The sequence below is a fragment of the Ambystoma mexicanum genome, chromosome 8 (genome assembly GCF_040938575.1).
Source record: "Ambystoma mexicanum isolate Mex_15411 chromosome 8, UKY_AmexF1_1, whole genome shotgun sequence".
In the NCBI taxonomy this organism is placed as follows: Eukaryota; Metazoa; Chordata; class Amphibia; order Caudata; family Ambystomatidae; genus Ambystoma; species Ambystoma mexicanum.
Window position 1 is genome coordinate 732,637,321 of NC_090929.1, and position 24,560 is coordinate 732,661,880.

At 47.0% G+C, this 24,560-nt stretch overlaps 1 protein-coding gene across 5 annotated transcripts in view; it reads left to right on the forward strand.

Moving 5' to 3' along the window:
• WASHC2C (WASH complex subunit 2C) overlaps window positions 1-24,560 on the forward strand; it is a 2,476,852-nt gene that overhangs the window by 265,578 nt on the left and 2,186,714 nt on the right. The gene's annotated exons all lie outside the window — the stretch shown is intronic.

Genomic DNA, 24,560 nt, shown 5'->3' on the forward strand with positions numbered 1-24,560 from the left:
ACTCTTGCCAAGAGTGCCTCGCTCCCTAGGCTAACAGAAGTTCGATCGTCGGAAGACGGAGACGACTTCCACCCCCAGGCCGCGCTCCAGGAGTCGGAGCCCGCAGTTAAAACCAGCGAGGCCCCACGCTCGAAGGACAGGGGCACCACCCCCCGATCCTCGATGCCAGGCGTCGAAAACCTCCGGAGCCACTAAAGGACAGGGAAAACATTTTTCCACTCACGGGGAGGGGGGGAAAACAGCAGAATAAACAACCTTTGCACTCTTCCACACCTGTGAAACACACCACTCCCCCTAAACAGACAGACAAAACCAGGTCTGCTGATATGTCTAAAACCAGCAAAGCTACTCAAGATAAATCCCATAGACTTGCTGACAGAGTCATCCCCAGTTCCAAAAAATGGTCCAGTGAAGACATAGATAGGGTCATGTCAAGAATGTCTTCTTTGGCAGGTTTTTATGATAAAAATCCAGAACATTTCCTCTCGTATGATCCACAGGGGGCGACACCCTCAGGCTCTACTGATCCTATCCCCCCGAGTAAAAAGCCCCGGTTTGAAACTCCGATGAGGTCAGAACCCTTCGAGGTACAACCATACGCAAGACTATACTCACTGTATCAAGGAGAGGCTTTCTTTTGTGAGGACCAAGAATTTGGTATGATAGAAGAGCAAACCGGGACGGGCTACTATGGGGATGATGAGGACCAGGAACAGGAAGAGGAGGACCCGGAAACATAGAGTAGATTCCCCGGTAGAGAACAAAGCCCTGGTTACCGACTCCCCGGTCGATAACCAACCCCTCCTAAACGAGGTTCTCACACGCGCAGCAGAACATTTCCACATTGACACCCACGGTGTCCAGGAGGAAAGGGACTTTGCGGAAGAGTTAGTGGGAGAAAGGAGGCCTGTTGCCCAGACCATCCCTATCTTTAAGTCCATTCAGTGGAGAATAGATCCGTCCCTGGTGAACCTGAACCTCACCAGAGCAGTCAATCCCAGGATTGAAAAACTTTTCAGGGCGGCCCAGTCTGACCCTCTCTATATAAGAGGACATCTGAAGCCAGACTCCCTAGTTGTCACCAACACTCGTAAAAGGGCTGGAACACCCTTGTCATCGTCCGAAGCTCCTCCCGACAAGGAGAGCAAAAAACTATACGGTTTCAGCAGGAAAGTAGTCTCAACGTCTGCCTATCAAGCAAGGATTGCAAACTCCACCACCCTGTTGGCCAGCTACAACTGCCATCAGTGGGAAGAAGTCGCGGCACTCATAGCCTCTGCTCCTGAACCTTTAAAGGGCCAGTTAGCCTGGATTTCCACAGAGGGTAGAGCTGTGTCTGGTTGCATTTTGAAAGTAACCTTCGACGCCGCGGACAACGCAGGCAGATTGACAGCGGAAGGCACTGTTATCAAGAGAAATGCGCGGTTACGGCAGTCTGGGTTTAAGGCAGAAACCCAGGCGTCATTGTTGGACAAACCAGTGGAAACCGATCTGTTTGGTAAGGCGGTTGAAGACGCACTGAAGAATGCCAAGGACGAATACGAAACACTCAAGTCCCTTGGCCAGTTAACCAATAAACCCCCTAACCAGAGAGGGAATAGTAATTTTCGTCGCCCACGTGGCCAAAATTCCCACAGAGGATCTACCTATTCCCAAGGGCAGGGTACACAGTGGAACAAAAACCAACAGTCTACCCAGGGTTACGGCAGGGGTAATAGGAGAGGTTGTGTTAAAGGCAGAGGCAGCCCCAACAAGGGAGGCGGCACGCTCAGTTCAGGGTCCCTTCTCACGCATTTCCAACTTCACCCAGGCATGGGAAGGGATCACATCAGACAGATGGGTGCTGTCAACAGTATCCACAGGATATTGTATAGAACTACTGCAGCGTCCCCGGAACCATCCTCCATGACAAAGAGTACACTCTTTAAAACATCAGAAGATTCTCCTCGAGGAGATCGCCATTCTGCTAGAAAAGGACGCGATAGAACTCGTCCCGGGACACCAGGTAAACCAGGGTATTTATTCAACTTACTTCCTTGTGCCAAAGAAAGATTTGACAATGCGCCCGGTATTGGACTTACGGCCTGCCAACAAGTATGTCAAGCCCCAAAATTTTCGTATGACCACGCTACAAAAGGTAATCCCCCCCCTCCTAAAAAAGGGGGATTAAATGGCAACCTTGGATATGAAAGATGCTTATTTTCATATTTCCATGTTCCCAGCGCACAGAACGTATTTGCGCTTAAAGGTGGACAGTCGACACTACCAATTCAAGATACTGCCCTTCAGGATAGCTTCAGCACCGAGGATATTCACCAAGGTACTGGCGGTGGTGGCTGCACACCTACGCAGGGAGGCAATCCCAGTGTACCCTTATCTGGACGACTGGCTCATAACGGGGGAAACCCCAGGAATTTGCAGGACAAACATTCAAAGGACTATCGACCTCCTTCACGAGTTAGGCTTCTCAATCAACGAGAAAAAGTCAAGCCTAGTGCCAAGCACCTCAAAACAATTCCTAGGAGCAATCCTAGATACCCAAGAGGGGGTGACCTTTCCTTCAGAAGAAAGAATTCGGAATATACTACTGCAAATTCCGCATTATCAGTCCGGTCAACAAATAACGGTAAGCAAAGCAATGTGTTTACTGGGCATGATGGCGTCATGTATTTACCTGGTCCCCCACGCGCGCCTGCACATGCGTCCCATGCAGGCATGGTTGGCGAAACAGTGGTCTCAGGCAAGTGGTCAGTGGGACGATCTAGTGGTTGTTTCACCAACACTGGTACAAAGCCTTCACTGGTGGACAAGAGAGAATCTCGCACAGGGGAAACCCTTTTACGATCCCGAGGTACAGGCAATAGTCACTACAGATGCATGCCTAACGGGGTGGGGAGTTCACCATCACCACCACACAGCTCAGAGTCTCTGGTCTCACTCAGTGGCCAAGAACCACATCAACCTGCTAGAGCTTCTGGCAGTATTCAGAACGATTCAGGCGTTCGAGCCCCACCTACTAAACCTGTCAGTTCAAATCCGGACGGACAGCACAACAGTCATGTTCTACCTGAACAAGCAAGGAGGGACTCGCTCGCCAAATCTGTCCAAGCTTGCCCAGAAAATCCGGATATGGGCACTCAGACGGAACATCTTCCTGTCATCACAACATGTTCCAGGGGAGCTCAATTCCCTAGCGGATGCTCTGAGCAGAGACTCCCTCCCAGAGGAACACGAATGTGTTCTACACAGAGAGGTCGTAGAAGATATCTTCTCTCAGTGGGGTTTCCCCATTGTAGACCTATTCGCCACAAGCGAAAACAGACAATGCCCAGGATTTGCATCCAGGTTCCCCCAACCAGACTCCCAGGGGAACGCCCTGTGGATGAACTGGTCAGGGATGTTTGCGTACGCTTTTCCACCAACTCCTCATCAGGAAAGCGGTGAACAAGATGAACAGAGAGTCGATGACGCTCGTCCTAGTTGCTCCCATGTGGGCAAGACAACCGTGGTTCCCACACCTACGCAGGATGGCGGTGTGCAAGCCCATCAAACTTCCAGCCTGGTACAACCTATTGTCCCAGCACCAAGGTCAGACAGTGCACCAGCAACCCAACTCAATGAACCTGGCAGCATGGCTCCTGAGGTCATAGAGTTTGGACATCTCAATTTGCCACAGAGGTGTATGGACATCCTAAAGGAATCTAGGAAACCAAACACAAGGCACTGTTACTTTGACAAGTGGAAGAGGTTCGTTATCTGGTGCCAGAGTAGATCAATCAACCCGGTTGATTGCACTCCTTCCACTATTGTTACATACATGCTCCACCTGCTGGATGCAGGATTGGGTTTTAACTCACTGAAAGTACACCTGGCAGCCCTGTCGGCTTACACCACTTCCCATAGCAAGGTTTCGTGGTGGAAAGTACCAGTAGTTAAAGCCTTCATGGAAGGAGTAAAGAGACTTCACCCTCCTATTTCAAACCCACCACCAGGGTGGGACCTTAATGTGGTGCTAGCCAAGCTCATGGGCCCCCCTTACGAACCCATGCATAAAAGCAGTCTCAAACACCTGACTTATAAAACAACCTTTTTAGTAGCTATTACTTCTATAAGAAGGGTCAGTGAAATTCAGGCTCTCAGTGCAGGATCCCTTCTTTACTGTCCATAAAGACAAACTGGTTTTACGCACACACCCTAGGTTCTCACCTAAATTTATATCTAAATTCCATGTAAACCAGTCCATCGAGCTTCCGGCTTTCTTCCAGGACCCGCAAAAGCTCAGCTGAGGTGAAACTACTCACCCTAGATGTGCGTAGGGCGGTCCTCTACTATGTAAATAAGACCAGACCGCTAAGGAAAATAGATCAACTGTTTGTCTCCGTAGCTACAGGCAGAGAGGGGGATCGCGTCTCTAAAGGTGCCATCTCGAAGTGGATTATTAACTGTATCCAGCTGTGTTACTCACTTTCTGAAAGAACTCTGCCTTTCACGCCAAGAGCCCACTCTACTAGAGGCATTGGGGCCACTTTGGCTTTCACTGCAAATGTACCCCTTGACACCATTTGCAAAGCAGCTACTTGGAGCTCTATTCACACTTTTACTCAGCATTACTGCATTGACACCCATTCCAAGGCAGATACACAAGTGGGACAAGCGGTTCTAAGACACTTATTTGCTCATGACCCTTCTCACATCCCACCTCCTTCTTCAGGTACTGCTCGCTAATCTATGCACAGCATGTGATCTAAGCAGATTCCACAAGGCTCAGAAGGGATACATTACTCACCCGTATTTCTGATGCTTGTATCTGCTTAGATTCACATGAGACCCACCCTTCCTCCCCTCTGAGAGAAGGCGCATGATGGCTTGTAGTCTTACCTTTCTGTCTATCTGCTTGGATTATCTGTACTCACGCTACTCCTCATGCTACCTCATGTCAGAAAAAATACAATCTGAGGATCCTAGACGCGTGAGGGATCTTGGGTACAGTGGACGTCACACTAGGGATAGTATTACTGGCACGCCCTGTGTCGACACCCATTTTCGAGTTTCGAAAAACAAACTGTAATACTCCGCAGCTTCCACTAGATGTCGGCCTATGCACAGCACGTGAATCTAAGCAGATACAAGCATCAGAAATACGATTACGGTGAGTAATGTATCCCATATATATATCAGAAAATGGTGTGAGGGGCGCATTCTGAGTCCCAGCTAGGTGTACCTTTCCACAGTCCAGTTGAAGTTCTCCTCCTAGCGTGCTTTCTTGCCTCTTGCAATCATCAGGGAGGCAGTCTGTTCAGGTGTAATGATGATTGTAAGAGGCAAGAAAGCGCGCTAGGAGGAGAACATCAACTGGACTGTGGAAAGGTACATCTAGCTGGGACCCAGAGTGCGCCCCTCACACCCTTCTCTGATATATATATATTTCTGATGTTTGTTAATCTGCTTAGAATCACATGCTGTGCATAGGTCCGACATCCAGTGGTCACTGCGGAGTATTGCATTTTGTTTTTCGTAGTCGAAAAGGGACGTCGACAAGGCGTGCCTGAAATACTATCCCTATAGTGACGTGCGTTGTACCCACAATCCCTCACGCATCGAGGTCCCTCAGATTGTTTTTTTCCGCCCAGCTACTGGTCGCCTTTACGCGGAGCTCCTCGAGAGACATTGCAGATTTCATCTCCTCGACCTTTGGTCGTTTTCCTATTTAATATATAACACATCGATCCCTCCCTCGACGCAGTTGTGAAGCTGTCTCTGCCGAGCAAGATCTTCGACGGAGGGGACGAGCGGAGGAGATCCTTCGGCGTTGCCGAACGCGTGGCCTGGCCTCGCAGGCCAAATACAGTAGGGAGAGTGGGGTCGTGGGACATCTCTGGTTCTTTTCTGAGAATGCCTTTCCTTTTCCCCTTCCTTTCCCTTGGGGTCGTTATCACGATTTATTGCCTCGGCTATGGAGAGGACACCCTTTAGCTTTTGCCCGCGTTGCAAGGGCAAGTTTACTTGGAAGGACAAGCATTCACAGTGTAACCGCTGCTTGCCCCTCGATCACAAAGAGGAGGGTTGCACGGCTTGTCGGCTTCTTAAGCCAAAGACTCTAAAAGACCGTAGGGTCAAGAGGTGGGCGGCCTACGCTATGTCGAAGGCCGATTCTTCACCCGCCGCTGCTACCACCGACAGTGACGAGGAACGTGATAACACGACCTCCGCTGCGGAAGTCGTAGACCCCTCTAAAGAGCGCTCGCGCTCTTCGTCGTCTGTCCCCGGCCCCGACGGGCTCGGCTCACGCCCTGCTTATGGGGATGAACACCACGGCGACACTGACGCACACGATACCACACATAAGCACACAACCCATGGCTCTTCTTCGTCAAAGACGAAGAAAGCATCAGCGCACAAGGAGACGCAGGTTCCACCGGCGGCCTCCTCGGACCGTTCAGGTTCGAAGCCCCTCTCGCAACCGCAGCCGCGACCAGCGACTGGGCTTTCGGCAAATAAGGGCGCCACCCCCAAACCATTGGCCGGCACGCACCAGCAGAGAGCGCACGCCGTCGTAGAACGATCGACACCCGTAATGTCGAAACCACAGCCGTCTGCTGACAAACGAGTCGCAGAGACCTTGGCGAGGATTGTTGTAGCCGACGCCCAGAAGCGTACGCCGAAAGACACGTCGAGCGCTACGCAAAGGTCGAAAGACACGCCGAAAAAGCCCAAAGAAAGACAGAGACTACCCCCTTCAGTCGGGGGGACCCCCAGCACTCCGGAAGGCTTTTTGGAAGACGACGGGACACTTTCCTCGACGTTATGGGAGAGGTCGAGCCGTTTTCAGCTAGATGACACTAATTTTCCCCCGCTAGACCGCTCAGGGGTACCCCATGAAATCATGGAAAGGCTCCATCTCTGCATGGAGATAATGGAGAGGTTTATGAAGACCCAGAACCCTCCCACTCCCAAGAGAACAAGAGAAGGGCCTCAGGAGGACCCCAGGGCCAAATATCCGAGACTATTCAATCCCCAGCAGGACACAGCCTCAGATTTCCATAATGTGTATGACCTCACTGGTGAGGAACAATACTTGGAGGAGGAGGATGAATTTGTGGACGATGAAGAGGGACAGAACCAGGAGGAAGGTCTGGAAGACAGCCCAGACATGGTAGGAGAAGGCTTTGGAGAAAATCCAGAAGAAGGACCTTCTCATCCCTGGCAATCCCCATCAGTATATTCGGACACTGATGTCCTGAACCTAAATCCTCCTGACAATTCACCTGTTAGAAACACGTCTCCCATTGACGATCAGCCCACATTCAATGCCCTGTTGCGCAGAGCAGCAGCACATTTCGAACTGGACACTGGGGAGATCTCTCCTAAAATAGACTTTGTGGAAAGAGTAATTAAGGAGAAACCCCCGGTCAGCCAGACCATTCCCCTCCTCGCTTCAGTGAAGAGAAGAATCATCCCTTCGCTATCCACACCCGCACTAATCAGAGGAGTTAATCCAAGAATTGAAAAACTTTTCACTCCTTCACCCTCAGTCCCGCTGTAAATCAGGGGACATTCCATTCCGGATTCCCTTGTAGTAACTAATACAAGGAAGAGGGCAGGGGTGCCGCTGTCCACCAGCGAGGCACCACCTGACAAGGAGGGCAAGAGGTTATATGCCCTTGCAAAGAGAGTCACATCCTCGGCTGCCTTTTCGGCAAGAATTGCGAACAACAATTCTTTGCTAGCTAGCTACACGGACGCGCAGTGGGCCAAACTGCGCAAAGACGCTGAAGAAGCGCCGGAACCACTACGTACACGCCTGCTATCAACTATTGGCGAAGGAACCCAGGTCAACCAGAGTATTGTAAAGAACTCTCTGGATGCTGCAGAGACAGCGGGACGTTCCCTGGTTCAGGGAATACTCCTAAAACGCCATGTATGGCTGCGCAACTCAGGGTTCAAACCGGAGACACAGGCGTCTTTAATAAATAAACCTGTTGAAGACTCTAACCTCTTCGGGAAAGCGGTGGATGAGGCTCTGGAGATGGCTAAAAAAGAGTTCGATACTATCAAAACTCTTGACCAGATCTCTAAGCCCACTACCAGACGCGGCTATGGCAACAAACGCTTTTTTCGTGGCCAACGCCAACAGCAGAATCAGCAGCAACAGTACCCTGCCACCAATTACCAGACCAATAGTGCGCAGTACAGCCAAAGAGGCCAGCGCTGTGGCAAAGGGAGAGGTCGGGGGTCCACCCTCAGAGGCTCCTAAACCCCCAACAACACCAAGTGACGCGAAGATTCGCGTCCCCTCCCATGCAACACCAGTCGGGGGCCAGATAACATCCTTTCTTCCAGCATGGGAGGGAATAACGTCAGACCGCTGGGTACTTTCCACCGTAGCCCACGGATACTGCAGCGAATTGAACGGTTCCCCAACATACAGACCCCCGAGGGGACGACGCATGACAACGGAACACCTTGCCATCCTTCTCCAAGAAGTACAACAACTTCTGGAAAAAGGAGCCATAGAGGTCGTGCCTCTATCTCAGGTAATGGAAGGTATTTATTCAGTGTACTTCCTTGTACCCAAAAAGGATCTAACCATGCGCCCTCTATTAGATCTGCGCCCAGCGAACAAGTTTATCAAACCCCAGAAGTTTCGTATGGTGACCTTACAGGAAGTGATCCCACTGCTATCACAGGGAGATTACATGACAACATTGGACATGAAAGATGCATACTTCCATATTTTAATGTTGGCAGCGCACAGAAGATACCTCAGGTTCATGATAGAGGGCAAACACTACCAGTTCAGAGTGCTACCCTTCGGCATAGCATCGGCACCAAGGGTATTCACGAAGGTACTGGCAGTGGCAGCGGCCGACCTGCGCAGGTTGTCCATCCCAGTTTACCCTTACCTCGACGACTGGCTCATAACAGGGGATTCTTACGAAACATGCTTCTCCAATACCCAAAAGACTGTAGACCTTTTGTTCCAGTTGGGCTTCTCCTTCAACGAAAAGAAGTCCAGCCTAGACCCCAGCCAAATCAAATAATTCCTAGGGGCTCTAATTCAAACAAAGGATGGCCTCGTCTTCCCCTCCAACGAGAGGGTCCAAAACATGCTGTTTCAGATCCCTCAATATGTGACCGGTCGAGAGGTGACGGTACGCAAAGCAATGCGCTTGCTAGGCATGATGGCGTCGTGTATTTATTTGGTACCTCATGCGCGCCTGCTCATGCGCCCTATGCAAGAGTGGCTCAACAGCCAGTGGTGTCAGGCCAGCGGACTATGGGACGATCTAGTGGTGGTCTCGCAGGCCTTGGTTCTCTCGCTACGGTGGTGGACAAAGGAAAACCTGGAAAGAGGGAAACCCTTTGCCACACCCACGGCGGAAGCCACTCTAACCACAGACTCATCCCTCACAGGATGGGGGGCTCACCTATCCCATCAGACTGCTCACTGAGTGTGGACTCCGAACGTAGCATCCAAACACATACATCTACTGGAGCTACTAGCTGTGTTCAAGGCGCTAAAAGCCTTCCAGGAACACCTACAAGGCAAGACTGTGTTGGTCCGTACAGACAGCACCACAGCCATGCACTACATCAACAAGCAGGGGGGCACCCACTCTCCAGGACTGTCCAAACTGGCCCAAAATACATGTAAGTGGGCTCTCAAACAAAACATGTTCCTACTGTCACAACATGCACCAGGGGAACTCAATCTGCTGGCAGACAAACTCAGCAGAGATTTCCCCCTGCCCGAAGAGTACGAATGGCGACTGCACGAAGACATCGTCTTTGACGTCTTCACAGAAATAGACCTGTTCGCAACCCTGGAGAACTCACAATGCCAAAGTTACGCCTCCAGGTACCCCCAGAACCAATCCAAGGGCAATGGTCAGGGAAATTTGTTTACGCTTTTCCCCCGACTCCCCTTCTCAACAAGGTTGTGCACAAGATGCACCAGGAACAAGTGACCATGATACTGGTGGCCCCAATGTGGGCCCGACAGCCATGGTTTGCTCACTTGATGGAGATGTCTCTATCCCCCCCAGTGAAACTCCCCAACCCGTACAACATGCTGTCACAAGACAAGGGCAGGACTCTGCATCCATGCCCCCAGAACATGAACTTAGCAGCTTGGCTCCTGAGATCATAGAATTCGGACATCTACAGCTCCCGCAGAGATGCATGGACATCCTCAGGGAAGCCAGAAAACCTAACACTCGCCACTGCTATTCTAGCAAGTGGAAGAGATTTGTCATCCGGTGCAGAGGAAAAAGCATCAACCCGATTGACTGCTCTCCCACACATATTGTTCTATACCTGACCCACTTATTGGATTCAGGTCTAGTGTTCAGTTCCATTAAAGTCCACCTAGCGGCACTTTCTGCATACACCACTTCCCAACTCAGTGTCGTGGTGGAAGATCCCTGTTATAAAGGCCTTCATGGAGGGAGTAAAGAGAATACAACCCCCGATAGCTGACCCAGCTCCCGGATGGGACCTTAACGTGGTACTTACCAGACTCATGGGCTCACCATTCAAACCCATGCACAAAGCATCTCTTAAACACCTCACTCTTAAGACTGCTTTTCTAATAGCTATCACCTCCATCAGGAGAGTAAGTGAACTACAGGCTCTTTCTGTTCTAGGCCCCTTCGTTACAGTTCACAGAGTTAAGGTGGTTCTACGCACGCACCCAAGGTTTGCTCCGAAATTCATCTCGAAATTCCACGTAAACCAGTCTATAGAACTGCCAACGTTCTTTCAAAATCTTTTCCAACTTGGGAGAAAAAACTCTGCACACACTAGATGTGCGCAGAGCGGTCATGTTCTACATGGAAAGAACCAGACCACTGAGGAAGACTAATCAGTTCTTCGTCTCGGTGGCAGCAGGAAGAGAAGGGGATGCAGTTTCAAAGTCCACTATTTCTAGATGGATTGTTCAATGCATCACTCTCTGCTATACTCTTGCTAAGAGAGAACTGCCCTTTAAGCCAAGAGCACACTCTACTCGAGGCACGGGGGCGTCCATAGCATTCATTGCAAATGTTCCCCTTGAGTCCATCTGCAAAGCGGCTACCTGGAGTTCTGTGCACACCTTTACAAAACACTACTGTCTAGATGCACACTCTAGATCTGACTCCCAGGTGGGACAGGCAGTATTAAGACATCTTTTCTCTACTGTTCCTTCTCATAACCCACCGCCAACTCCGGGTACTGCTCGCTAGTCTATGCACAGCATGTGATTCTAAGCAGATTAACAAACCTCAGAAGACAATGCATTACTTACCGTAAAAGCATTTCTGATGGTTGTATCTGCTTAGATTCACATGCGCCCACCCTTCCTCCCCGCTCGGAATGGAAGGAACATAGACTTCCTTTTATATCTCTCTTTTCTGTACTCACTCACGTCTAGAAGGCTCCCTCAGGGCAGAAAAATACAAACAGAGGGACCTCAACGCGTGAGGGATTGTGGGTACAACACACGTCACTATAGGGATAGTATTTCAGACACGCCTTGTCGACGTCCCTTTTCGACTACGAAAAACAAAATGCAATACTCTGCAGTGACCACTGGATGTCGGACCTATGCACAGCATGTGAATCTAAGCAGATACAACCATCAGAAATGCTTTTACGGTAAGTAATGCATTATCATACGTTTTATGGCAGGATTTGTTCCGAAGCGTTGCTCCTTCTACAATTCCACACTGTTTCATCAATATGCACCAATTTTTGCTTAGTTGCACGTTAAGACCCTCTGGACATTACTGGCTTCATGTCCTTTGGACACCCCACCCCTTTCCCTGGATTTCATCACCTTCACACATGAGATGGTTGCATGAAATCGGCGACACATCATTGTGGTCGTAGAAAGACCGTTCTGAAACGTGGACCAAAACTCCAGGTCCAGGCCCTAGGATGCACGGTTTCCAAGATATTTGTACTGCAATGCACCGCAACAAACGGCACCATGCCGGGGTGAGGCAACAGGTGGGGACAGAGCACACAAAGTCCCAGTAAGCAGTAGCACACCAACCCTCCCCTCCCCCAACGTCTGCTCCAGGGTATGTCAGCCAGCCACACGTGCCCATTATCAGTGCAGTTTACTTCAGGGTGCAAAGCACATCAAGCGATAAGCAAATCGGAACAAAGACCTGCAGGTTAAGTGTTCTGTCTGTCTACAGAACCCGTTCGGAGAACGGGTACTTCTGCTAGTAACTATTAAATTTAATTGGGGGCGTGGCTTTACAGCCATGGGATAAGACGTGTTTCCACAGAGCTCCTGCAGATCCTGTAAGATCCTTAAGCGCAAATAGAATGAGAAGAATGTGCGCGAGTTGAAAATAAACCTATGGCTTTGGGAATATTCGAGGCATGCAGAGATCGTATCTTTGAATGGGACAGAGTTGAGGAACTGAAGTTAAGTCGGAAAATAAAGCACGGGCCGATGCAGAGTGCAACAAAATGGCGATCACTTCGGACAAAGAGAGATGCGAGGGATCCACACCGCAGAATAATTGAGTCCGTAAACGGAATGGGACGGAAAAATGAAACTGGCTAGGAGTGCGGAATAGAAGCAGCAGGGAGCGGATAGACTGACTATTACTGTTTGGAAGGAAGGGTGTGCTCCTGGAAAAAACCGAAGCACACGGCGAACTGTAACCGTGTAACGTGGGGCAGACAGCTTTGATGTGGAAATTCTGCCCAAGAGAATGGAGGAAGTGGTCGAGCGCCCGCAGGCACTGAACGAATGAACCTCAGCGGGCAAGCTAGAGACATTCACGAGAACACAGCGATGCACAGCCCGCCCAGGGAATTGTGACCAGGAAGTGCATGACAGGACTAGAAGGGTAGTCTGCTGCTTTGCGCCGCCAGTAGGAAACTGCCTGGATTATAAATCTGAGGATACATTGAGAAACTACAAAGTCCTGTTATACAACATCAAGAGCAGGAGTGCGGAACGTTAGCCTGAGCCTTCGCTAGCAGTGAAACTGACGCAGAGTTAGTATGGGTGGATCTGAAACGAAAGGGCACTCGATATGAACACGACACCGGTCAGCACAAGAGAACAAAGAAAATAGACCTGCGATGGATAGCACACAGGATTAACCATGCAGAAAAGCAGTCTACGAGTCAGCAGACATTGTCCAAACAACGGTGGGTGGCACGATGGAGACGCCCCCAAAAATGGAAGTCAACATAGGCAATAGGCAACAAGATCTGCCAACAGTGCTGGAGGTACAGCGGCACGCAAGCACTGCACGAAAATTGGGACACAATAGCAGCCAGTGAATTTTGTACCCAAAAATCAGAAACAGAAATACTGGGAACACGAGGCAAATAGCATAGGCACTCGAATTGGAACAAAACAGAGTGAGTATCTACGCAGCACCTAGCTGAGAGGGGAGAATGAGCATCACAGCAGAAGCCATTGAAGACCGTGGCAAGGGGGTGCACGAACCAGACAATACAAGGCACCATGGGGTATGTAAGCAGTACAAGAACCCCAGCAGCAAGACAATAACTGACAGAACAGTGGTGCAGAACTAGTGCCGCACACCGGCAGGTACAACTTGGTCCCTTTGGGACTCCTATGGTTCTGACAGCGGAGAGGACATACGAAACCTAGCCATGTGACCGGAAACCGCAAGAGACAGTAAGAGGGACCCATCATCAGCACCCATAGGTACAGACGATAGCAAGAACAGCAGTGGAAAGCAGGGGCCCACTGCTGGTGCAAAGATGTGCTGACACACAAGGTCTGGACCTTGGGGAAGCCACCGACAAAAGAATGAAGAAGGCCACCAATTAACCCTTGAGGTGCTCCGCATAAGAAAACGAGGGATTGAGGGGAACATTGCTGGTCACGATAACTGGAGTGCGCAATACAAGGAAGCGCGAATGGCGTCCAAATCCGGGAAAGTCAAGGCTAAGCAGCCATCAATAGACATTTTTAGCAAACCAACTCCAAGCAGCTGAGGTCGTTAAAAACACCAGAGCAGAGCTTGCAGGGAGATGCAGCTCCAACACATAATGATAGACCGATCCTGGAACCCATTGCAGAGCTGAAGCAATTGTGGGAATGTAAGATTGATACCGCTATCGCAGAATTGAAAACCTCCTTAGAATGCAAGCTAGACGTGGCCAGTGTGGATGTCTACCTTCTACGGCAAGACGTTGGGGTGCTGGTGGAACGCACAGGAGGACTGGAAAAAGAGGCGATGGCTAACACAAGTACCTGCACGGCTAATGCCAAGGACGTCAACACATTACAAAAAGTGCGCAACCTGGAGAACAGGGTGAAGGAAACAGAAGAGCAGGTGCACAGGAATAATGTATGTATTGTGGGGCTCCAGGAGGGCGAAGACGGATCGGACCCAACAAACTATGTTGAAAATATGCTATTACAAGAGATAGGTGGTGGATCACTTACTAAGGGGTTCACAGTGGAGAGCGCACACAGGGACCAAGCCAGAAGGCCCCCACTGTGTGCCTCACCCTCCCCCGGCCGATAATCGCCAAGTTATTGAACTCCAAAGACGGAGACAAGATCCTGGAACACTTCCGCAAAGGGGGAACGATAAGCAGAGCATCTATGACGATCACAGCGTACCCGGACTACACCTTCTTGGTACAGAGACAGCTTATGAATTATGTGTCTGTTAAGAGGAGGCTACTTGAGGCTAGTTATAAATATATGTTGCTGTACATAGCGAAACTGAAGGTGATGCATGAAAACAAGGCCCACTTCTTTGAAACTACAGAGGATACGACAGCTTGGTTGGACGGGAGGATCTGTCCGGCAGGAGCGGATGACCAGGCAGAGAGCAGAATGGATAAGTGACCCTGCATTTTCCCTGAGAGACACTGGTGGACAGAACAGAGGCGGTGAGGTAATGCTTAAGCAATGACAGTGACTTTGGGACTGGAATATAATGGAGAATATGTTGAGAATAGTGCTCAATGAGCACAGGATGATTAAACGTACAGAAGCTGTATTTGTATTTATTAATTTTTATATAGCGCTTTACACAAAAGCTCTTTACATTACAAAACAAAATAACAATAGAAGCATGAATATCAAACTAGAATCAAACAATCAATAACATTATGCACAACAATTAGCTGAGGACAAGGAATGAGAGAAATGGAGGAAAGTAAGAATGGAGTGAAATGAGGGTCAAGAAGGAGGATGAAAAGAAGATGAGGTTTTAAGGAGGAGCGGAAGGAGGGGTAGGAGGAGATAGAACGGGTATGGAGAGGTAGGGAGTTCCAATGTAGTGGGGGCGAGGAGCTGAACAGAAGCGGGAAGGGGCACAGAGTGGTGGAGGAACAGAGAGGAGGCATAGGTCAGCAGAACGTAGAAGATGAGAGGGAGTATAGGGAGCTGTGCAGTATACTGTTAACTTTAATGCAGATTTAACTACAAAATCTCTAGAAGGACCTTTCCACAAAGACATGGCAAAAAATAAAGACCGGGACCATTCTGTCAGAGACGGCTCTGCGCCATTTTGAAAAAGATGGCTCCTGCGATTAGCTTTACAGGAGCTGCGAACAGCCGCGGTAATTGCTAACCATGGTAGTTCAACACGAAACCACTGCCACCAGCCATTCTGTGAGGAAAGGGTAAGATAAGAATGTTACATGAGCATCTAGACACAGGGGATACTAAGTAACCCCTCCAGGACTTTATTGTAAGTTAGTGTGTGGTGGGTCTAGAAAGTTTCAATGGTAAGTAAAGTCAATTTCACTTCTGGGAAAAAGTAGTTTATCCCAGAGAAGGTATTTCAACCTTGGGAAATCTGAAAGACTTCCCTGTGCCACTGCACTGAAGGTGCTGTGTGACACAATGTAAAAGATGATGCCTATGGAGTTTGTCAGACTCCATAACCAAAAGAAACACAGAGGTCAAATTCACATTAAAATACATGAGAGAGTGGGGAAAAAGGGTCACACCCTCTCCAGGTTAAAAAAAATCAAGTCCTCAAAATCCAGCAAAATTGCTGGGGGTCTCTAAAGTGGAGGGAATTAGCACATTTTTGAGAATTCTCCCCAACACTAGCCATGATATTTATCAGGCCTTTAGATCACACCCTACCTAAGCAGAAAAAAGTTCCAGGTAAATATTATGGCACCAAACCCTTTGAAAAGTGTATACATTCACACTTAGGAGAAATAAGAACAGCATTTGATTCAATGACCAGTGCAACACAAGTACGTTTTTTTAAATGTATTTATTGTGAATTGGTTCACAGATTAACCTTACAAATTTACAAAGTAAGTGAACAACTGTAGAAAATTGGTACAAAATGTATCAATTTGAAAAGGTGCACATAAAAAAAGGTATAATCTAAATGTTAAAAAGGAGAGGCATCAACAGTACAAAACAGTTTATAGTGTGTGAATATTCACACTAGAATAAGAATCCAAAACTAAAAATGATGATGAAACATTTTACATAAAAACGCACTAAAAATATTCGTTCATACTGCATTAAGAAATATCCAAACTAAGGACTATCGGGGAACACCTTGCTGCAAGGTGCAAGGGCAAAACTGCAATTTTCCATGAGAGCTATGAAACATGTAGGATTTAATTCCCTAGGAGCCCTGGGACATCATTCTAAAATGGAGGGGGTCAGGGGGGTGGGTCAAATGCCCAAAACACAAGTGTTCTAAAATCCGGCAATTTAACACATTCAACAACAATATGCCATAGATTTTCAGTCACCACAGGGGACCGACACATTCTTCAGATGTGCTTTTTCCTTAAAATGTTCAGTCAGGAATCAAGAATTTCCTATGTGTGGAATAAGTTAAGACGTAAACGTAAGACATGGGAACGAGCATGTGTGTCTGGAAATTTTACAAGATATATTGGAATCACATTCAAAGGTTTCTCTATCACCATAATATATGAGAACAGCTTGCATGACTTAGATACTGACATTGTGTCTATCAAGTCCTGTCTCCACAGCTTGAGCTAAACATTTTTCAGTTAAGAAGAAAGACCCTCATCCGAGACCTCCAATGAGGTCAAAAGAGATTGGCAATATACACACCAATTATTAAAAATGCTGTCAATCTTGTTAAGCATTAGTCCCTTCGGAGTGTACTATAATTACTCCCCAGTGGCACACAGAATTTTCCTGTACAAAGATATGATTTTCAACTTTACTGTAGGCTCTAAGGGCAGTAAACAAAGCATGTACCAGATTATCAAGCTGGCAAGCCTTTTGGGATATGCAAGACTCGTCTCCAGAAGATTCCTTCCAATAAAGAGCAATACAATAAGTCGGTAGATCCCTGAGACATAGGACAAGGTGGGTATAAGGTTAACCTTAGAACATTTTTTTTATTAAAGTGTTTTATGGACAATTTAACCTTTTAAAAATTAATCATAGGAAGGGCAGAAAAGCAACCATATTTCCGGTTTATAATGCAAGCCTGCGCCACAAGTATAATGGTTTTTTGTCTTAACCTGGTTGGAAGAACTGCACCGCTGGCACCGCCACTCAAGGGAAAACCCACATATATAAAAGTATTTAAAAAGTAATGCTCACATTAGTTAAGATACCATTTAAAACTAGCATATGTTTTCACCTTACTCAAACGCAATATTAAAATCTGAATTTTTCTAAATTAATTACCAAGTTATTCGTACAGGCATATGTTTGTAGCACTAAGAGCGGTCTTTGCAGACCTATTCGTGTTTGGTCAAGTAGGGCCAGATCGTCTGCATATAAAAGCCAATTAATGGAATTTAAACCAAGATGTGGAGGAAATGTACAGGCTTTCCCTAAATTAACACCAATATTGAAAATAAATAATTTTAAAAGAAGGGGAGCCAGAGTGTAGCCCTGATTAAAACCTTCGTAAGTTTCAATAGGAGAAGATAAAAGACTGTTACTATTTAATCAAAACTTAATAGTAGTATTAGAATATAAAGCCGAGACCATCTGAGAAATTCGAGGGGATGCCCAGAAGTCAGTTTTCTCCATAGCTGGAAGCGATTGACGCCATCAAAAGCCATCATAAAATCGACCATTGCAACAAAATATCCTTTTTATTCGACAGAGCACCGATTTTGAGCAGAATTACAATAAAACCATTCAAAGGGGTCCCCATGCCCTCGGTAAAGCCTGTCTGGAGTCTATCCATATGGCCAGATGATTAAGCCCAGCAATACAGTTGAGATTCTAGCAAGGATGTAAAACATTTACTGGGGACATCACGCATGGCTATGGTCCGATACATAGAGTGATTACAACGCTCACCTTTAAAAAATAAGAACAATTATCAAAGACTTCCAGGAGGGAGGACTAGTCCGTGAATCTAAAATGTGTCTAAAAACAATTAACATCAAAGACACCCACTTAGAGGGGTTTTGCCCTAAGGTGGCATTAGAGAGCCTGTCTGGTCCTGGTGCCCGAGGGTTTTCGCTCCTGGAAAAGAGTATATAAATGTCATCCACTTAATAAGGAAGTGCCCAGGTAGCAATAGGCTTGGACTGGCATACAGTTCCTTTGATCACATTCTCTGAAGAATTCTTCCAAAAGTGTGAGGCCAAGGTTGTCTCCGAAATGGGGTTTACCTTCATAGCTGTCTGTGGCTTTAGCTATTCATTAACCAAGTGCCAAAAAGAGGTAGAGTTTTTACTAGCTACAGTATTAAGTATCTGTTCAGAGTCTCTATGTGATAATATATACCCCTATGCATAGAAATAGAAAGAACTGTACAATAATCATGAAAAAGTACTGCTTACTGTTTTAAAATCCAAACCTAATATGCTTTGGAGCATTATGACCAAAAGTCTTAATTTCCAAAGTAAACACTCTTCAGGTTGGTTTATGTAAAGATATGCAGTGCTTGTGGTAATGAAATATAATAGTTTTTCTTTTAAACTTTTTTTAAATTAATTTCCAAAATGACAACCATACAGCACAACAAAATAGCATACGTATTTGTTAGGGAGAATTCTCATAAATGTGCTAATTCACTTCACCTTAGAGACCCCCAGCAAATTTGGTGGATTTTGAGGACTTGATTTTTTTACCTGGAAAGAGTGTGAGCCTTTTTTCCCCATTCTTTCATGTATTTTGGTGTGTGTTTTACTCTTGTGTTCTTTGATGATGCAGTTTTAAGATAACTCCATGGGCATCTTTTCATGTGTGTTACACAGCACCCTTAGTGCCGGGACACAGGAATGTCTTTTTAGACTTCCCAAAGGTTTAAATACCTTCTCTGGGATAAACTACCGTTTCCCAGAGAATGTAAGGTTAAATTGACTGTACTAGTGCACTGTCAAGGACGAGATACCTCACCCTTGGCACTTAAATGGTTAAGAGTGTTCTGAATGACAACAGTAACATTTTAATGTCCCCAGCACCCTTGTTATTGAAGTCACCTGTGGGTGTAGGTTGTCTGTGGGCCATCCCAAAAGGGTCTTGTCTGATTCAAAAACTCCGAGTGTACAGTATAAGTGTATTTGTGTGTTACTATTATATTGCTCCCTTCTAAAGAAGGCTTTATAACTGACTGATAAATAAATTAATAATTGTTTATGCAAGAAACCTTGAGTGTAAGAGTTTATTTGAATACCTGGAACTGTGAATCTTTCTGTAACTCTACTACTGCTCACATTTCCCCTCTTGAGATAAGCCCGGCTGCTCAACATGCTACCGAAACTGTGTAGTATAAGCTTATACCAAAGTTTGGTTTGGCTATACCTGTAGTCATAGTTTTTTGTAGTGTTCCCGGAGGGTACTGCATTCAAACTTTGCCTAACAGCTTTCACCCCCGCTGTAGGGTGCGGACATAGCCTCTAACACCCACCCCCTGCAGCCCGAGCCTTGGTAGGCCTAATCGAAGCAAGGTCCTCGACCAGGGCTGGGGGCAGGTCAAGGCCATGTCCACTCCCCTCAGTGGTGGTGAAAGCCATTTGCATCCTGGGGTTTATCCGGTGTGCAAATATTTTTGATAGATTTATTTTCCTCAGGATGTTGGCTGCGCAAGCGACGCTAATCTCCCAGGGAAAAGATAGGGAAAATGGACTAAGTCCCTTCTCCATTTCTGTGACATCTGGGAGTGGAAGGAGCGCCGGGACTGGACCATAAAGCTACGGTCCAGCAGGTAATTGGGGAGGGATGGGATGGGATGGGGTGAGGTAAGGCTTGGGTTTGTTATTGAGGGTTGTGGGGGTCTCTTTGTCTCACCACATTTTGGAAACAAAAAGAAATTATAGTGCCATCAAGGGAAGGGCCTTGGGTGTCTGGAACAGCAGCGTAGAATGTATATTCTCGCCTGATGTTCCAGCCACCTGACTGGCTAATGGCTTACATCACTCCTTTACTGACACTGTTTCTTTGTTTGGGTGTTCAGCTGGCAAGTGTCTGTAACAGAACCCTAAGCACTGCGACCGACCAAAACTAAATCCTACATCAGAAAGTTACCTCTGCAGCCGTGACCCCCCCCCTCCCGGGGCTTCCTCAACGGGACCAAGCACAGAAGACTGTCTTCTACGGATTCTGGAACCTCAGAAGTGGTTTCTGGAGAAATCTAAATCCAGGGAGTATGTCAACATGCCAGTTCCTTTCCCATCTATTCTCCATAAGGTTACATGGGCGTAAAGTCCTGTCCATAAGCTACTCTTTCCCTGCTTTGGTCGGTGGAGGCCTGGTCAAGGATCCCTTCCTAGGCAAGCCTATCCAAGTTGTTAGGGGAGTTTTCCTAAAGTCTACCAAAAGGTGAGGCTCCATAAAACTATCCCTTGGTATACAGGCCCCTACTCTCAGTATACGTCTGTACTACCCAAAGGTTTGGTAGAATGGCAGAGCAGCCAGGCTTATCTTATGAGGAAGATGGGAGCTGTAGGTAAGTACAATTAACTCAGTCAATATAGATATGCCCAAAGAAACTCTCACACACTTGTAGTTATAGTAAAATAGACATTTATTTTATATACACAAGGCAAAGTTATATTGGGTATGTAAGTGCTATTTAACTAATCAGCACAATAGAAAACATAAGCAACACTTTTTCTGGTGAGTAAAGCAATAGTAGTGGAATGTATCAGTCATGAAGACAGATCAATGGTAATCAGTTCACTTATTAAGTTGGTTCCATGTGTTAGAATTGCGGCAAAAATGGCCGTGGACACAAAATATTGCGGCAAAAAGGCTGTGGATTTGCCGCTGCAATCCATGTGAACGATGCGGGGGACACCCCCGCAGCCCCTGGAACCATTATACTATTTAAGGAGAATGGGGAACCCCCCTGCAACTCCCGCACCTCTTAAATGGTGTAATGGGGTACACCTTTAACCGGTCAAACCACAGCATTTTTGCCGCAATTTTTTGTACAGGTGACATTTTTGCTGGATTTGATCACTGCATACCATTAAGTTCACTCAGACAATGTTCTGTGTAATCGAAGAGGGGTTATTCAGCACCAGCAATAGCAATTCACTACTTTGTAATATGTTTCAATGATGCCAATACTTTAGTAGTCCATTCCCTAACTAGTTAAGAGTTCTTCAAAGTCAGTTGAGGATTGCACAGTGATGAGCAGCAGCAGAAAAGATGATGTTTAACCGGATACTTCAATTACTTTCAAGTAGGATGCGTTGGTAGAATAACTTCGACCTGGGCAAGTGGTATGGGTGAACACCCAAACACCGGATACAGCTCTCTAGTGACACAGGAGTGACAATTTGGCTTGAGGTAATTACTACCCTGAGCCCCACAGTACCGTAGGAGTATAGAAGTAGATGCAGCTGAATTAATTCCGATGCAGCAGCGTTGGACTTGGTCGGGTTGACAAAAGGAGGGACTCTGGAAGGGATGTCGTGGCAGCAGTCGAGAAAGGAATTCTTCATACTCCCACATAGGTCTGTGGTTTTTGTGCCTTCTTTCAAGCTCCAACAGTGAACCATCACAGCCCGGTCAATCCGCCTCGTTTCTCCGGTCCTGTACTCTGGTGAGGGGACTTTGAGGAGGGGGATCTTGTCTCTAGAGATCCAACTCGATCTTACCAAAGTTCTGGGACGATTTGTTGGGAAGACGATGCACTGCAATTGAGTCGCAGGTCCCCTGGTAGTGGCAGTTAGCAGCCCTGGAAGGACACAGCACGTCGGGGGGCATGGCTCATTCTGCAGGTCATTTTATGGCTAGTTAGTCCCAGCAGCCAAAGGGAAGGAGTGGTCCTCTTCTGAGCTCCTCCGTTGATTTGAAATTGGGGTCAGGACAGCAGTGGTTACTGGAAGGGTGTGCCGACGTCTCTGGTCATCTTCTGCTTCCGATCTTCTGTTCTAGTGATAGACTTGCCTTCTGCCTCAGGAACCTCACCTTTTATCTGGATTTCCCATTCATCCTCTGCATACTCTCCCTGCAGTTTACAGAAAGTGGTGGGTGGCTGTCCAATCAGAACAGTCAGCCCCCCAGTGGGAACTGGTTCCATTCAGGTACATCAGCAGACAAAGGCTAGCAGAGTTCCGGGAGCCTCAGCGGGCTACACAAAGGGTTCCGATCGAAGACAAAACTCACATCAAGACCTCCTCCTCCCGGGATGGCAGAAGAAGGGCCAAGAAAGAACAACCGCATAAGAAATGGCAAAAAAAGAAAGGAACCACTATGTTGGAACAAGGGGGACCCTTTTGTGCATAACCGCAGCTGTGAATACAGCCTGCATTAGAAAATTGCACAAAAGTCAGTAGAAAACATTCACTGCTACCAGCCATAACTATAGGGTTGTTACTGTAACCAAAATGTTAAAAGAGCAGAGAGATGGAGGGATACTAGGTTTTCCCCTCAGCACTCCACAGAAGGTGGTGTGTGCTGATGTCTCAAAAGGAAAAGCTAGGAAGATTTAAAAAGTGCCCCTCTATCCTTAAGAACAGTAGTTCTACAGGGAAAAAAAGAATATAAAAAGGAGGGTGCAAAGGGCTCCGATCAACACTGCACATTGGGTGCTGTGTGCCTCAAAAGTGAAACTCGGCTGTCTTTTTAAAAGGTATGGATGAAAGCAAGACTCCATAAAATAAAGTAAAACATATAGAACAGGGTTCACATGATTAGAGCAGCAAAGAATGAATGAGGGGGAAAAAGGCGCCTCTCATTCAGGAGAACAAGAAAAAGGTCCAGAAGTCCAGCAAAACCTGCTGGGGATCTCACTAGGAGAGGGGATTATGCATAAAACTGCTACATCTCACTAACAGTAGTGACTGGGTTTGAGTGAGCTCACTTACCTTAACTCCTTTACCTTTTTGATCATAACCACTGGCAGCGTCCAAATCTCTTAATAAACCCACCCGTGGCATATAACGTTGCAACCGATGACTTTAGGGCACAAGGCCCTAACACCTATTAGCTTAGACTCATTTAGTTCCTGGGGAGGTATTTTGTGGGGTCTCTTCTGAATTGCATGCATATAAGTAATTGTGTGCGTTTCATTGGTTATTGAAGTATATGCCTTTTGTTCTTCTCCTAATGGTGAATGCGAGTGACAATATTTGACTAGAGTTTTATCTTGCTTACTGTGTATTTTAAAGGCTTAATAAATCATTGTATATTTTTTGCTTGCCTGTGTCACTTGAATTCTGAGGCTTGTGCAATCTGCTTAGATCACATGATGTGCATAGGCCGACATCTAGTAGAAGCTGCAGAGTATAACAGTTGTTGTTTTTGAAATTAGAAAAGTGACGTCGACAGGGCGTACCAGTAATACTATCCCTAGTGTGTCGTCCACTGTACCCATGGTCCTTCACGCGTCAAGATTCCTCAGATAGTTATTTTCCACTATCGTAGACGGACGCTGTTTCGCGGGGTTCTCCTTTCGGCATACCACCATTGATTGATACAAATTAGAGATAGTTTCGCTTCCTATACTTCATATTTATACATCACCGACTATGGAGAATATCTGACAGCGGTGAAGATACGACCATCAAAGACTCCCATCGATGGATCCGTCCGGCCTTGGAAGGACGATTCGGCCCACACAGTAGGGAGAGGGAGGAGGACATTTCAGAATGTATTTACCCCTTTTTGTACATTATTCTCGCCTAGCTGCCATGTCTTTCCATTATGGATAGAACCCCTTTCAAACTGTGCCCCAAGTCCAACAAAAAATTCCCTTGAGTCGACAAGCACCTGGTGTGCAAGCTTTGTCTCCCTCGGGATCACGTCAAAGGTACCTGTCGATTCTGTAAGCTCTTTAAACCCAAGACGTTAAAGGCATGGTCTAGTAAAACATTTTATTTAAAAAAAAAGATGGGCAACATAAAAAAACAATACTAGCATTCTCTTTTTTAAAACTTCCTATGTAAAATTTTGAGCTAATCAAGCTCAAAATTTGCAAAAGCAAGCACATGGGCGCATCCATTTTGTGAAATGGATGCCCTCCTGTGCTGGCTTTTGCTTTTGCGGCACTAATGAAGGAAAAGCCAGCCAGCTGTAGTAAACAAAAGCTACCGCTGGGTGGCTTTCCCTTCATTAGTGCCGGGACTCGGAGGACGCGAACCGGAGACCAGAGCAGGAAAGCTGCAGCTGAATCTCGGTAAGT